The 12,320-nt window shown below is 41.2% G+C and overlaps 1 protein-coding gene across 9 annotated transcripts in view; it reads right to left on the bottom strand.

Annotated features, from left to right (window-relative positions):
• Nucleotides 1-12,320, bottom strand: part of RUFY3 (RUN and FYVE domain containing 3) — a 102,550-nt gene that overhangs the window by 85,733 nt on the left and 4,497 nt on the right. The gene's annotated exons all lie outside the window — the stretch shown is intronic.

The raw sequence follows: 12,320 nt of genomic DNA, 5'->3' as shown, positions 1-12,320 counted from the left end.
AAAAAACAAAAAGATAAAAAGAAAAGCTAAAGCAGATTTTCAATTTAAATATCTTATTCTTGGGCATTTATAATTTCCTTCTCCAAGGTACAAAAACCTGACCTTTTAGGTTAGGCAGAAATGCAAAAAAAAACTTGAAGTTAAAAAAGTAAAATCTTTCCCAATTAATGGCAATTTCTCCCCTTTTTGATTTTGTTGTATTTATCAAGTTTCTGTATTAAGCATAAAATATGTTTCTTTCTTTTTCTTTTTTTTTTTTTTTTGAGACAGAGTCTTGCTCTGTAGCCCAGGCTGGAGTGCAGTGGCGTGATCTCAGCTCCCAGGTTCAAGCAATTCTCTGCCTCAGCCTCCCGAGTAGCCGGGATTACAGGCACCCATCACCACGCCCAGCTAATTTTTGTATTTTTAGTAGAGATGGGGTTTCACCATCTTGGCCAGGCTGGTCTTGAACTTCTGACCTCATGATCCTCCCACCTCAGCCTCCCAAAGTGCTGGGATTACAGGCGTGAGCCACCGCGCCCAGCCTTAAGCATGAAATATGTTTCTAAGCAGAAGATTAAACCATGTTATATTTTTAAAATCCTCCCATTCGATAACATACTGAAGACAATTATATTTTCTTAATACACACACGCGCGCACACACACACACACACACACACACACACACACACGGCCCTATATTATCCAATGAGGCATTTATACCTTGGTAGCAAAAGGGCAGGTAACTTGCTTTATGAACTACATAAATTACAAAGAGAAGAATAAGAATTTTCTTTGAAAATGTTTTGGACAATTGAAAGAAAATGTTTGTTTGTTTGTTTTTGTATTGAAGGGTTCCAATTTTAAGGAGGAACACACAAATTCAAGAAATATGACCTGAGACTATTCCTTTCTAGGGATTGTTATCAGAGGGACATCTTGATTTACCTAATTTCTGAAAACTAAAAAAATTCTCCTTGAATATTGTTAAAATCTCAAATGCTTCATCATAATTTGAGACTGAACTGAAAGAAAAAAATGCTAATAATCAAATTCTGTAGAGAAACTGGCATTTTCATATTGTTACGAAGAGGGGGCGGATGGCTGGGCGTGGTGGCTCATGCCTATAATACCAGCACTTTGGGAGGCCAAGGCGGGCAGATCACCTGAGGTCAGGAGTTCAAGACCAGCCTGGCCAACATGGTGAAACCTCATCTGTACTAAAAATACAAAAATTAGTCAGATGTGGTGGCATGTGCCTGTAATCCCAGCACTTTGGGAGGCTGAGGCAGGTGAATGGCTTGAGCTCAGGAGTTTGAAACCAGCCTGGGCAACATGGCAAAACTCCATCTCTACAAAAACAAAAATTAGCAAGGTATGGTGGTGCGCACACGTGGTCCTAGCTACTTGGGAGACTGAGGTGGGAGAATCACGTGAGGCCAGGAGGCAGAGGCTGCAGTGAGCCGAGATCATACCACTGCACTCTACCCTGTCTCAAAATAAAAAAAAGAAGGAGAGCATACTGGTACAATGTAAGAAGGCATATATATAAGCTTATTTATAATTGGGGAAAATCAGTAAGTTACTAAGGAAAGCAAAATACTCCTGGTTTTATTTCTATCTCATTCTCTCTCATCATTACCCTACATCTAGACTCAGAGCCATTCATTCATTCATTCATTCAACAGATATTCACTAAGAGGTGCTCCACATGCCAGGTAGTGATCCAGGCACTAGGCACGCAGCAGTAAGACAGAAACACCTTTTCCAGGAAACAGAATTTTCATATCCAAATACTGAACACAAGCCTTCATTTAACACATTCTCATTTAATTCAGTTCAATTCCTTTCTAGCCAAAAATATTCCCATATTATATATTAATAAGGGGACAGTTTATAGATTCACTTTATATCATGCAATACTTCAAAACATAGTAAGTAGTCATTAAAACCTTCAAATTACATGGGACATTCCTGGAACCACAACTCCAAACAGCCCTAGCTATCTGTATGTGTGATATCAAAACTCTAGATCACCGATATGTTCTTAAAATAGAACAAGGAATACATGAATAAATCCGAATGCCATGTGATTGCCTGGGGTCCAAAACCTGAATTTGGCCTTGTCACAAACCACAACAATCTCTTCACCCCAGTAAGCATTTACTAACTTGAACAGATCGAGTTTGATTGCAACATACCAACACAACAGGAACATCAAGGTTAGTGAGCAAGAAACTTGATTAACATTCCTTCGGAAGATCCATCCCACCCTGCCTCTCTCCAGGTAGAGCACACAGAGGCAAGCCCAAAACCACTAAAGTTTTTGGCAAGGAAAGAAAAACATGCCTGTATCGGTATCCTTGAATTTCCCAGATCTACCAGTTTGAGGTGTTAGCAGCCATTTCAGAAATAAGACCCGGGGGTGGGCAAGAAAAACTGTACTTCTATGCTGTTCTTTAGGTAAACACCATTGAGTCTTCAGCACGAACAGTTATCCATTGTTCACAGGCAAAGAAGTTACTATGAAAACAGTGCTATTTGTAGAAACTTGTAAAAACAATTCTACGGCTGGGCACGGTGGCTCATGCCTGTCATCCCAGTACTGTGGGAGGCTGAGGTAGGCGGGTCACCTGAAGTCGGGAGTACAAGACCAGCCTGACCAACATGGAGAAATGCCATCTTTACTAAAAATACAAAATTAGCTGGGCGTGGTGGCACATGCCTGTAATCTGCTACTCTGAAGGCTGAGGCAGGAGAATTGCTTGAACCTGGGAGGCAGGGGTTGCGGTGAGGTGAGATTGCACCACTGCACTGCAGCCTGCGAAACTCCGTCTCAAAGAAAAAAAAAAAAGATTTTAGATATTGCTTAGTACCGTTTTTACATTTTGGTCTTTACTAAGTAAACATCTTAGCTTTGAATATGAAGATAAAGTTAAGCCATCAGTAAGATATTCAAACCTTGATTTTTTTTCTCACATACAGAGTAATTACTGTATGAGCTGTACTGAACTATTTTCTCATTTGATCCCATTTGTGAGTAATGGCACCTATTTGTAAGATGGTTGTGAAGCGGGTGGGAGTTCAGTCTGTGGCCCTAAAAGAATAGGCCTGTGTGAAGTTCAAATCCAAAATGAAGATCCAAAAAATACTACGTTCTAGCTGCTTAAACAGTCTGTATTTTCCACATTATGATGGATTCAAAGCAAATAAGAGTCACACTTCAAAGTCAGAAGTTACATTCCTCTTAAAGGATATTTGTACTCGGCTGCTACTATAAGACAAAGATTAACTTGACAGGCTCAATGTCTCTGTTATATATTGTGGAAAAATTACTTAAAATAGCTATCATTTATTAAATTTCTATTTTCTGTTAGGTGCTTTACAAATGCCATGTAAAGGGCCGGGCGCGGTGGCTCACGCCTGTAATCCCAGCACTTTGGGAGGACGAGGCGGGTGGATCACGAGGTCAGGAGATTGAGACCATCCTGGCTAACACGGTGAAACCCTGTCTCTACTAAAAATACAAAAAAATTAGCTGGGCGTGGTGGCGGGTGCCTGTAATCCCAGCTACTCAGGAGGCTGAGGCAGGAGAATGGCGTGAACCCGGGAGGCGGAGGTTGCAGTGAGCCGAGATCGCGCCACTGCACTCCAGCCTGGGCAACAGTGTAAGACTCTGTCTCAAAAAAAAAAAAAAAAAAAAAATACCATCTCAAGTCTTCACAAAAGCATGCAAAGTAGAGATTGATACCTTCTCTTTATACACAAGGAAACCAAAGTTCAGCCACGTAACTGGCCCAGAATCACACAATTAGCGAGTAGCAGATCTGTTACTCCAAGCTACTTCTGTCTAGATACCTCCAAAGTCCATGTTCCTTCTATACTCTGCAACTTCAGCACTCTATCCTAACTCTTCCTCATCCCCGGACGTTAAATTTTACTCAGAGAAAATAAAAAGACATTTAAAACACACACACGTGCCTGCGTGAACACACACACACACACACGCACACGCAAAGTCTCTTCATGAAATTTCCTAAAGATGAGTTTCAACAAATTTAAGATTTGAAGAAATTTTTTTTATCAGCCTCCATACTTTACACCTTAATGCTGCACAACCCATATCTTCCTCTAGGCCCCCCAACTTACATATTAAATTCAGGCTTTTAGTAAGTGGGCACATTCTGACAAACTGAGAACCCAGTATGGACTTTTCTGTCATGTGCTCACAAAGGGTAGATAAAATGCTTCCACTATGTACTTGGTTCACCCTACTACCACTCTGTCTCTGAGTTCCCTCCACATTTACATACTAGTTGGACACATTAACAACACCTGATAAATTCCGAAATAGGAAAAGATAAATGAAGGGGGGAATCACTTTCTAAAATGATGCATTGTACGCTTTTTAAAAATAGCAAACCTAATGTATAATTTTAAGTCCTTAAAGAATATACCCAATATCCCTGAAACCCTTGCTCAACTGGAGAAATGGACCAACATATGTACTTATGTGCTCCTTCTTGCTTCTAAACTCCTGCCTCTCATTTCAAGGTAACCTTCTGAATTTCGTGTAAATCATTATCGTATTTCAAAAATATTGTCACAAATATATGAAGGTCTAAGCAATATGTTTAGTTTCAGTTTTTTTCAACTTTCTTATAGAAAGTGTTTCATGCTCTATAAAACTTTCTAAGCCTTTCACTCAATGCGTATTTTTTCTTTTCTTTTCTTTTCTTTTTTTTTTTTTTTTGAGACAGAGTTTTGTTCTTGTCATCCAGGCTGGAGTGCAGTGGCATGATCTTGGCTCACTGCAACCTGTCCCCTCCCAGGTTCAAGCAATTCTCCTGTCTCAGACTCCCGAGTAGCTGGGATTACAGGCACCTGCCACCATGCCCAGCTAATTTTTGTATTTTTAGTAGAGACGGGGTTTCACCATCTTGGCCAGGCTGGTCTTGAATTCCTGAACTCAGGTGATCTGCCCATCTCAGCCTCCCAAAGTGCTGGAATTACAGGCATGAGCCATCACACCTGGCCTTCAATGCTGTATTTTCTAAGATTCATCCAAACTGTAGTGTGCATATGTAGTTTATCCTTTTGGCTGCTGTATTATAAGGTAGTGTTCCAATGCATATACAAAAAATTTCTGATTCGGCTGGGCGCGGCGGCTCACGTCTGTAATCCCAGCACTTCGGGAGGCTGAGGCGGGTGGACCACTTAAGGTCAGGAGATCAAGTCCCGCCTGGCCAACATGGTGAAACCCCGTCTCTACTAAAAATACAAAAATTAGCCAGGCAATGTGGTACGTGCCTGTAATCCCAGCTACTCAGGGGACTGAGGCAGGAGAATTGCTTGAAGCCAGGAGGCGGAGGTTACAGTGAGCCGAGGTCATGCCACTACACTCCAGCCTGGGCGAGAGAGAGAGACTCCGTCTCAAAAAAACAATAACAAAAACACATTCTGATTTATTTTCTTTTTTTTTTTTTTTGAGATGGAGTCTCACTCTGTCACCCAGGCTGGAATGCAGTGGCACGATCTCGGCTCATTGCAACCTCCACCTGCCGGGTTCAAGTGATTCTCCTGCCTCAGCCTCCCAAGTAGCTGGGACTACAGGCGTATGCCATTCACGCCCGGCTAATTTTTTATATTTTTAGTACAGATGGGGTTTCACCGGGTTAGCCAGGATGGTCTTGATCTTCTGACCTCGTGATCTGCCCGCCTTGGCCTCCCAAAGTGCTGGGATTACAGGCATTGGCCACTGCGCCTGGCCTTCTGATTCATTTTCATGTTGGTAGGCATCTGGGTTATTTCTGATTTTCATAATGCAGAATAGAAACTTCTTCCTAAAATTTGTCAAGTTGTGCAACTAAATTTGTAAAGCTCACAAAGTTCTGCTTGGCAGCTTCCTGAATCACAGTTTCATAATTTAAGGAGAAAAATCTCATTTTCCCCCTATTTCACTAGTTGCTGTTAGCATGAAAGGGTACCTTTTTTTTTTTTTTTTTGGAGACAGTCTTACTCTCACCCGGGTTAGGGTGCAGTGGCACGATCTCGGCTCGCTGCAACCTCTGCCTCCCGGGTTCAAGCGATTCTCATGCCTCACTGCCTCAGACTCCCAAGTAGCTGGGATTATGGGCACACACCACCGGACCTGGCTAACTTTTGTGTTTTTAGTAGAGTCAGGGTTTCGCCATGTTGGCCAGCCTGGTCTTGAACTCCTGACCTCGAGAGATCCACATGCCTCGGCCTCCCAAAGTGCTGGGATTACAGGCATGAGCCACCGCATCCAGACATGAAAGGGTATCTTTGATGAATCATCATCATGATGACATTGGTGGAAAGCCCAGATGTTTCTGTTAAATTATATGATTATTCAACTCAATGATCATGATTATTTCACATGCTCCAGTACACCCTCCCACCTCCTTTCCCAGAACCACAATCTATTATGTCTACCTCTGATTTCAAGATTTCTTCAATTTTAAGTTTATACACTTCATAGGCTCAGTGTCACTTTATAGATATTAACCAAAGTTGACAACAACTATAAACTGATATACTCAGAAAGTTGATTTATCATTACTTTGTTAGAAACAAACACTACCAGGAGTATTATAATGCATCATCTTTTCACTTGTTAAAATTAACCAGCATAAGATTAAAAATAACCTCTACCCTGAAAAGTAAAACTGATTTCATGGCTCAGTGGCTGTAGGCAATAATTTACACAGACGTAAAGCTATCAAAAACTTAGTAGGTGACCTTGGGAAATTTATCCTCCTCTTGCCTCAATTTACTCAGTTGTAAAATGAAACTAAATAACTAGCTCCACAAAGACCAGAAGCTCCATCAAAGAAATATGCATTTTGCATACCTCTTACGTATCTACTCAAAATAGTACCTACCAAATACCAGACTCTCAATAGATACTTGCTGGTATAGATATGTATACAGCCTTAGCAATGGCATTTTTCCACCCTCATGTTTCACTTCAATTGTGAAAACCCCCAAATTCTATAAAATCAAACCATATTTATGCCCCAACAAACAGGTCATTCTAACACTGGCTTCATTACATGTACATAACAGATTCATTCACTCAACATGTACAGGGTACCTCCCATATGCTAGGGATGCAGAAGAAAGAACAAGGCAATAGACAAGAAACAGACAATTTTAGGTGTTTAGGAAAGTCTTAATGTCTGTCATAAATGGACCTATTCAGCGTTTTTTACATATACAACCATTTTTTCTATCAGATTGGTGACTCTTGAGTTTCATTAATTTACTCATTTTTAGTAAATAGGGCATTAGTGAGTAGAATATGGAACCAGAGGGCTGGTTGCCTGAAGACGTGCCTCTAATCTAGGACCTGATTCCAGTTACGGGAGGTGATGAAAGAGTGTGACACAGCACGTGGACTCTGGAGTCAGCATGCTCACAGCGAATCCTAGGTCCACCACCTAGCTGCTGAGTAACCTTGGCAAGTTACTTCTCTGTGCCCATTTCTACATTAACAAAATGGGGATAATAATATTAACTATCTCGGAGTTAAATGCTTAGCATGGCACTTGGCACAAAGTAAGCAGTAAGTAAATGTCACCATAACTGCACTATGATAAGTGCTTCTCCTTTGAGAGTTCTGGAAAAACCCTATCAACACATAAAATGAAAGTCAGTAAGGATAAATGTTTATGGGACAGAGGCAAAGGAAAGTAAAAAGGAGATGTGAGCAGAGGGTTACAGTGGTATCTCTCAGATTTTGAGGAAGGAAGAGAGATGGGTCAGAATTTTACCAAGCATTCTCACCTCAAGTGATCAGATTTCCTAAGTTCATAAAAAAGACAGCAGAAGTAGATAAATGTCTGTGGAGAGTCCCTAAACAGATTCTGAAGTTAGAAGAATCACACTCTAAAAGGCGACATGCTACAACGACTTCAGCTTTCCACCTGCTTTTTGCTGTCTTGGCCTGCCAGGCTCTCCTTTCCTACACATCATAAGGTTCCCACACCTTTCTTCCAAACTTTCCCACCTCCACCCCACCACTCCCTCTGACAAAGCTGAGTATCTTGTCCGGTCGGTAGGGAGCATGTCAGATAAAAAAGGCTTTGCAAAGAGAGGGAACGCCACCTTGCCAGCAGCCCTGAGAAGTTTTAGGGAGACCATGAACCTTTTCACAATTATTCAAATACAGTAGGGGGCATGGCCATATTGCTACTTACCTTCTCAAGTACCACTGCTTTGCTTTGTAACTCTAAAAACATTTCCTGGCCAGGCATGGTGGCTCACGCCTGTAATCCCAACACTTTGGGAGGTTGGGGCGGGCGGATCCCTTCAGGTCAGGAATTCAAGACCAGCCTGGCCAACATGGCAAAACCCCGTCTCTACTAAAATACAATTAGGTGGGTGTCGTGGTGCATGCCTATAGTCCCTGCTACTCAGGAGACTGAGGCAGGAGAATCAGCTAAACCCGGGAAGCAGAGGTTGCTGTGAGGCAAGATTGCCCCATCGCACTCCAAACTGGGCAATAAAAGTGAAACTCCGTCTTAAAAAAGCAAAACAAAACAAAACAAAAATTTCCTTTCACACAATTTCAAACCAATTTTTTAATGCTTACGGTGTGCTACCGACTTCCCACAACAAATTCTACAGCTCATAACCTGAGCCACTTCACAAAGTAGGGAGTGTGTTTCAAAATTAGTAAGGATCGAGTAGGCATGTAATAGGTATGATGTCCTGTAAAATTCATCAAAAATGGGATTCTACTTTTATTTATGTTGGCTACAGGTGGCCTATTGTGCAATGACAAAGGGGCAGCCCATTTTTTAGTTAGTTCTTTTAATTATTTAAGGAATTTTGAAAAATATTGCCAACAAAAAAATTATTTCATCCAGTTTATTCTGCTACACTTCCATCATCATACATCTAGACTTTTTACTATCTATAGCCCATACTAGAAAAATATGGTCTCTTAGCTTCTTGATAAAATCCTACCTCTTAAACATGTAGATTTCTATGAAAAATTTTAAAAAAGGGAAAAGATACAAGACAGAATATAGTCAAGTGAATATGTTTTGAGGCCAATACTTGTCTTTTAGTCCCCAACGTTGCTTTGCCTCCTTTCCTCTGCTATCCCTCCTACCCAGTAACCTTTACTGCTCTCCACTCAAACCAGCTTCTTTAAGACCTTGGTGGTAAGGGAACGTACAGTGATTAAGAACATGCGCTTTGAAGGCTGACTGTTGAGGAATATGAATTCATTCCCTGGCTTCAGTTCAAAAAAGTGCTAAATACTATTACATGTGAAGTTTCTAGCTCTCTGCACGGCACACAAAAATATCCCACAAATGGTGGCCACTAGTATTATTATTATCTTACAGTCACATCCTTTATTGGTAATTGTTTGGGTTTCAGAACTACAAAAAAAATTTGTTATATAATGAAGAGCCTTTTAGGACACTCTAGTGTCCAGAATCAAACTAAGATGGGAAGAAAAAAGAAAACTCTGTCTACAAAGAATGAGTCTATGATTATCAGAAGGGGAGCAACCAAAGAAAGACTCAAAGATTACATCTGATATTCTGAAATTGTTGCTCTGTCAATAAAAAGGGTGATTTGACTTTTTGATAATGCCAGGCCAGAAGAATAGGTGCAACAAAAAGGTGGTGGCAGAAGAGAAGGAGAGAATTGGCTGCGAAGACAAACTGTGAGAGTTCAGGGAGCCCTGCTCACAAAGGCAGAATCAGGAAGGCAAGCAGAGTGTTTAGTCGTGAGGAAGGAAATGGGGGCATGACCCAGCTACCTGTCCCTCAGTAGCTCAGGAGGTCCAAGGTCATGTCAGCTGTGTGTGGAAGGAGCCAACTGCACCAAGACACTGAACACCTAAACTCCAGATCTCTGGCAGTTACACATCCTTGGAAAGATGCTACATTTCTGAGGTTTGTATGTGGGTGGGTGCTTTTTATCTACTATTTGACAAAAGGCACTTACTTAATGGATCAGAAAATGGCTCTTTGCCTTCTTAACAGGGTTGGAAAACAGCAGAGGGCTAACAGATTTATGAATCACAGAATGGTAAATGAGGACACTGATCTATATTGAAAATACCAAAAATCTGTGTTTTAAAAAATCACACATCACTCTGCTGTTTCCAAAACTGCTAGTATGAAGGTAACCATGCCCAATCTTTTGGGGTTCTGAAAGTTTGACCATTTCCCTCATATGTTCCAGATTGGGCAGATGCCTCTATGTTTACAAAACACAATAAAGTACTTTTGCCTTTTCAAAGTTTAAAGAAGCATACAGCAGGTGAACTGATTAACACGTGCTTGAGGCCAGACATGGTGGTTCATGCCTGTAATCCCAGCACTTTGGAAGGCCGAGGCAGGAGGATCACCTGAGCCCAGGAGTCCAAGACCAGCCTGGGCAACACAGTGAGACCTCATCTGTTTTTTAAAAAAATTGTTTATTTTCACTTTGGCTCTTCTTTGACATACTTCTTTTTTTTTTTTTTTTTTTTTTTCAGACAGAGTCTCGCTCTGTTGCCCAGGCTGGAGTGTAGTGGCAGATCTTGGCTCACTGTAACCTCTGCCTCCCGGGTTCAAGCGGTTCTCCTGCCTCAGCTTCCCCAGTAGCTGGGATTACGGGCGTGCACTACCATACCTGGCTAATTTTTTTGTATTTTTAGTAGAGACGGGGTTTCACCATATTGGCCAGGCTGGTCTTGAACTCCTGACCTCAAGTGATCCGCCTGCCTTGGCCTCCCAAAGTGCTGGGATTACAGGCATGAGCCACCATGCCTGGCCCATTGACACATCTCTTTATATAAAATAAAAATTTTAATAAATAAAACAAAAAACATGTGTTCAATTCCTGACCAGGTATACTGTTTTCTTTCTTTTTTTTTTTTTTTTTTTTTGAGACAGAGCTTCGCTCTTGTTGCCCAGGCTGGAGTGCAATGGCGCAATCTCGGCTCACCACAACCTCTACCTCCCGGGTTCAAGTGATTCTCCTGCCTCAAACTCCTGAGTAGCTGGGATCACAGGTGTGCATCACCATGCCCAGCTAATTTTGTATTTTTAGTAGAGACAGGGTTTCTCCATGTTGGTCAGGTTGGTCTCGAACTCCCGACCTCAGGTGATCCGCCCGCCTTGGCCTCCCAAAGTGATGGGATTACAGGCGTGAGCCACCGCACTCGACCTTTACTGTTTTCTAGAGTACTACTAAACAATTAAAAAAGAAGAGAGACAATAACAGAAATGTCCACAGAGGAAAAACTAAAATATATATATTTTACACAAACACATATACAATCTACATATACATACATGCATGCATGCAATATATATGATATATACATATCTGTATACTTGTGTGTGTATATATGTTAATGAAACTGCAAGCATAAATTTTCTCCCCTTAAACACTAATTCCTGGGTTTACATGTATATTTCGAACCTCCTTCCCCATACAACGGATTTTTCAAGTGCATCTGTCAGAGACAAAGGCTTCTAGGTACCTCATTCTCTGCACTATCCGGGGCTTAATCATGGCACTCGCTGTTAAGTATACTCAACTTTGAAGTGGGTAGTCATAGTAACGCTGCCAGTCCTTTTCAAGATTCTTTTTCTTCTATTCCTCTTCTAGCCTTCCTCCTATCTCAAAACAGCACTTAAAAATACAGAAAGCTGCTACTTGGTGAGTGGGACACTTTTTTGGACACTGCCTTAACTGGGAGAGAAAAGACAAGGGCAAGGATGTGGGCTATTTGCATAGCATTGCCTTGAACAATGTTTGCCATAGTTGTGGGAGTTGGAAGGAGAAAAGAATAACTAAATAGAAGCTGGTAACTGTGCAAACAGCAGGGTGCCTCTTCCATCCAACACTAAAGGGAAGCCATCTTTTGTCTATCCTGTCCATTCACAAGATGATCTCTAACGGCAGGACGGAAAAGGAAAGCATTAAAAGTATTACACCATGGCCTGCAAGCAGATCCTCCTTACAAATTGTAGTTGCTGAGAAACTGGCATGGAAGGTCATACATACACCAAGAGGATAAAGCCACCATGAAATATAAAAACATGCATGTCTGTAAATGCATGAAAAAGTTCAGGATGAAAACTCCCCAAACTCAAAAGTGGGCATCCTCCAATAAGGAACCGGGGGGAGGGTGCTGGAGGTCCACAAAGAGGAAAGTTCACTTTGTAACTGTACTTTTGTATTATGAAACACCTAAACAATGAGCATAGATTCATGTATTACTTGTACTTTTTATAAAATCAAATTTTAAAAGGCATGGCAGAGAGTTTTATGAGATTTAAAGTTAGAAGTATAAAAACC

This window comes from Gorilla gorilla, chromosome 3 (assembly GCF_029281585.2).
Source record: "Gorilla gorilla gorilla isolate KB3781 chromosome 3, NHGRI_mGorGor1-v2.1_pri, whole genome shotgun sequence".
Lineage (NCBI taxonomy): Eukaryota > Metazoa > Chordata > Mammalia > Primates > Hominidae > Gorilla > Gorilla gorilla.
Note: the sequence above shows the minus strand (reverse complement) of the source record. Positions and strands in the feature narration are given on the sequence as shown.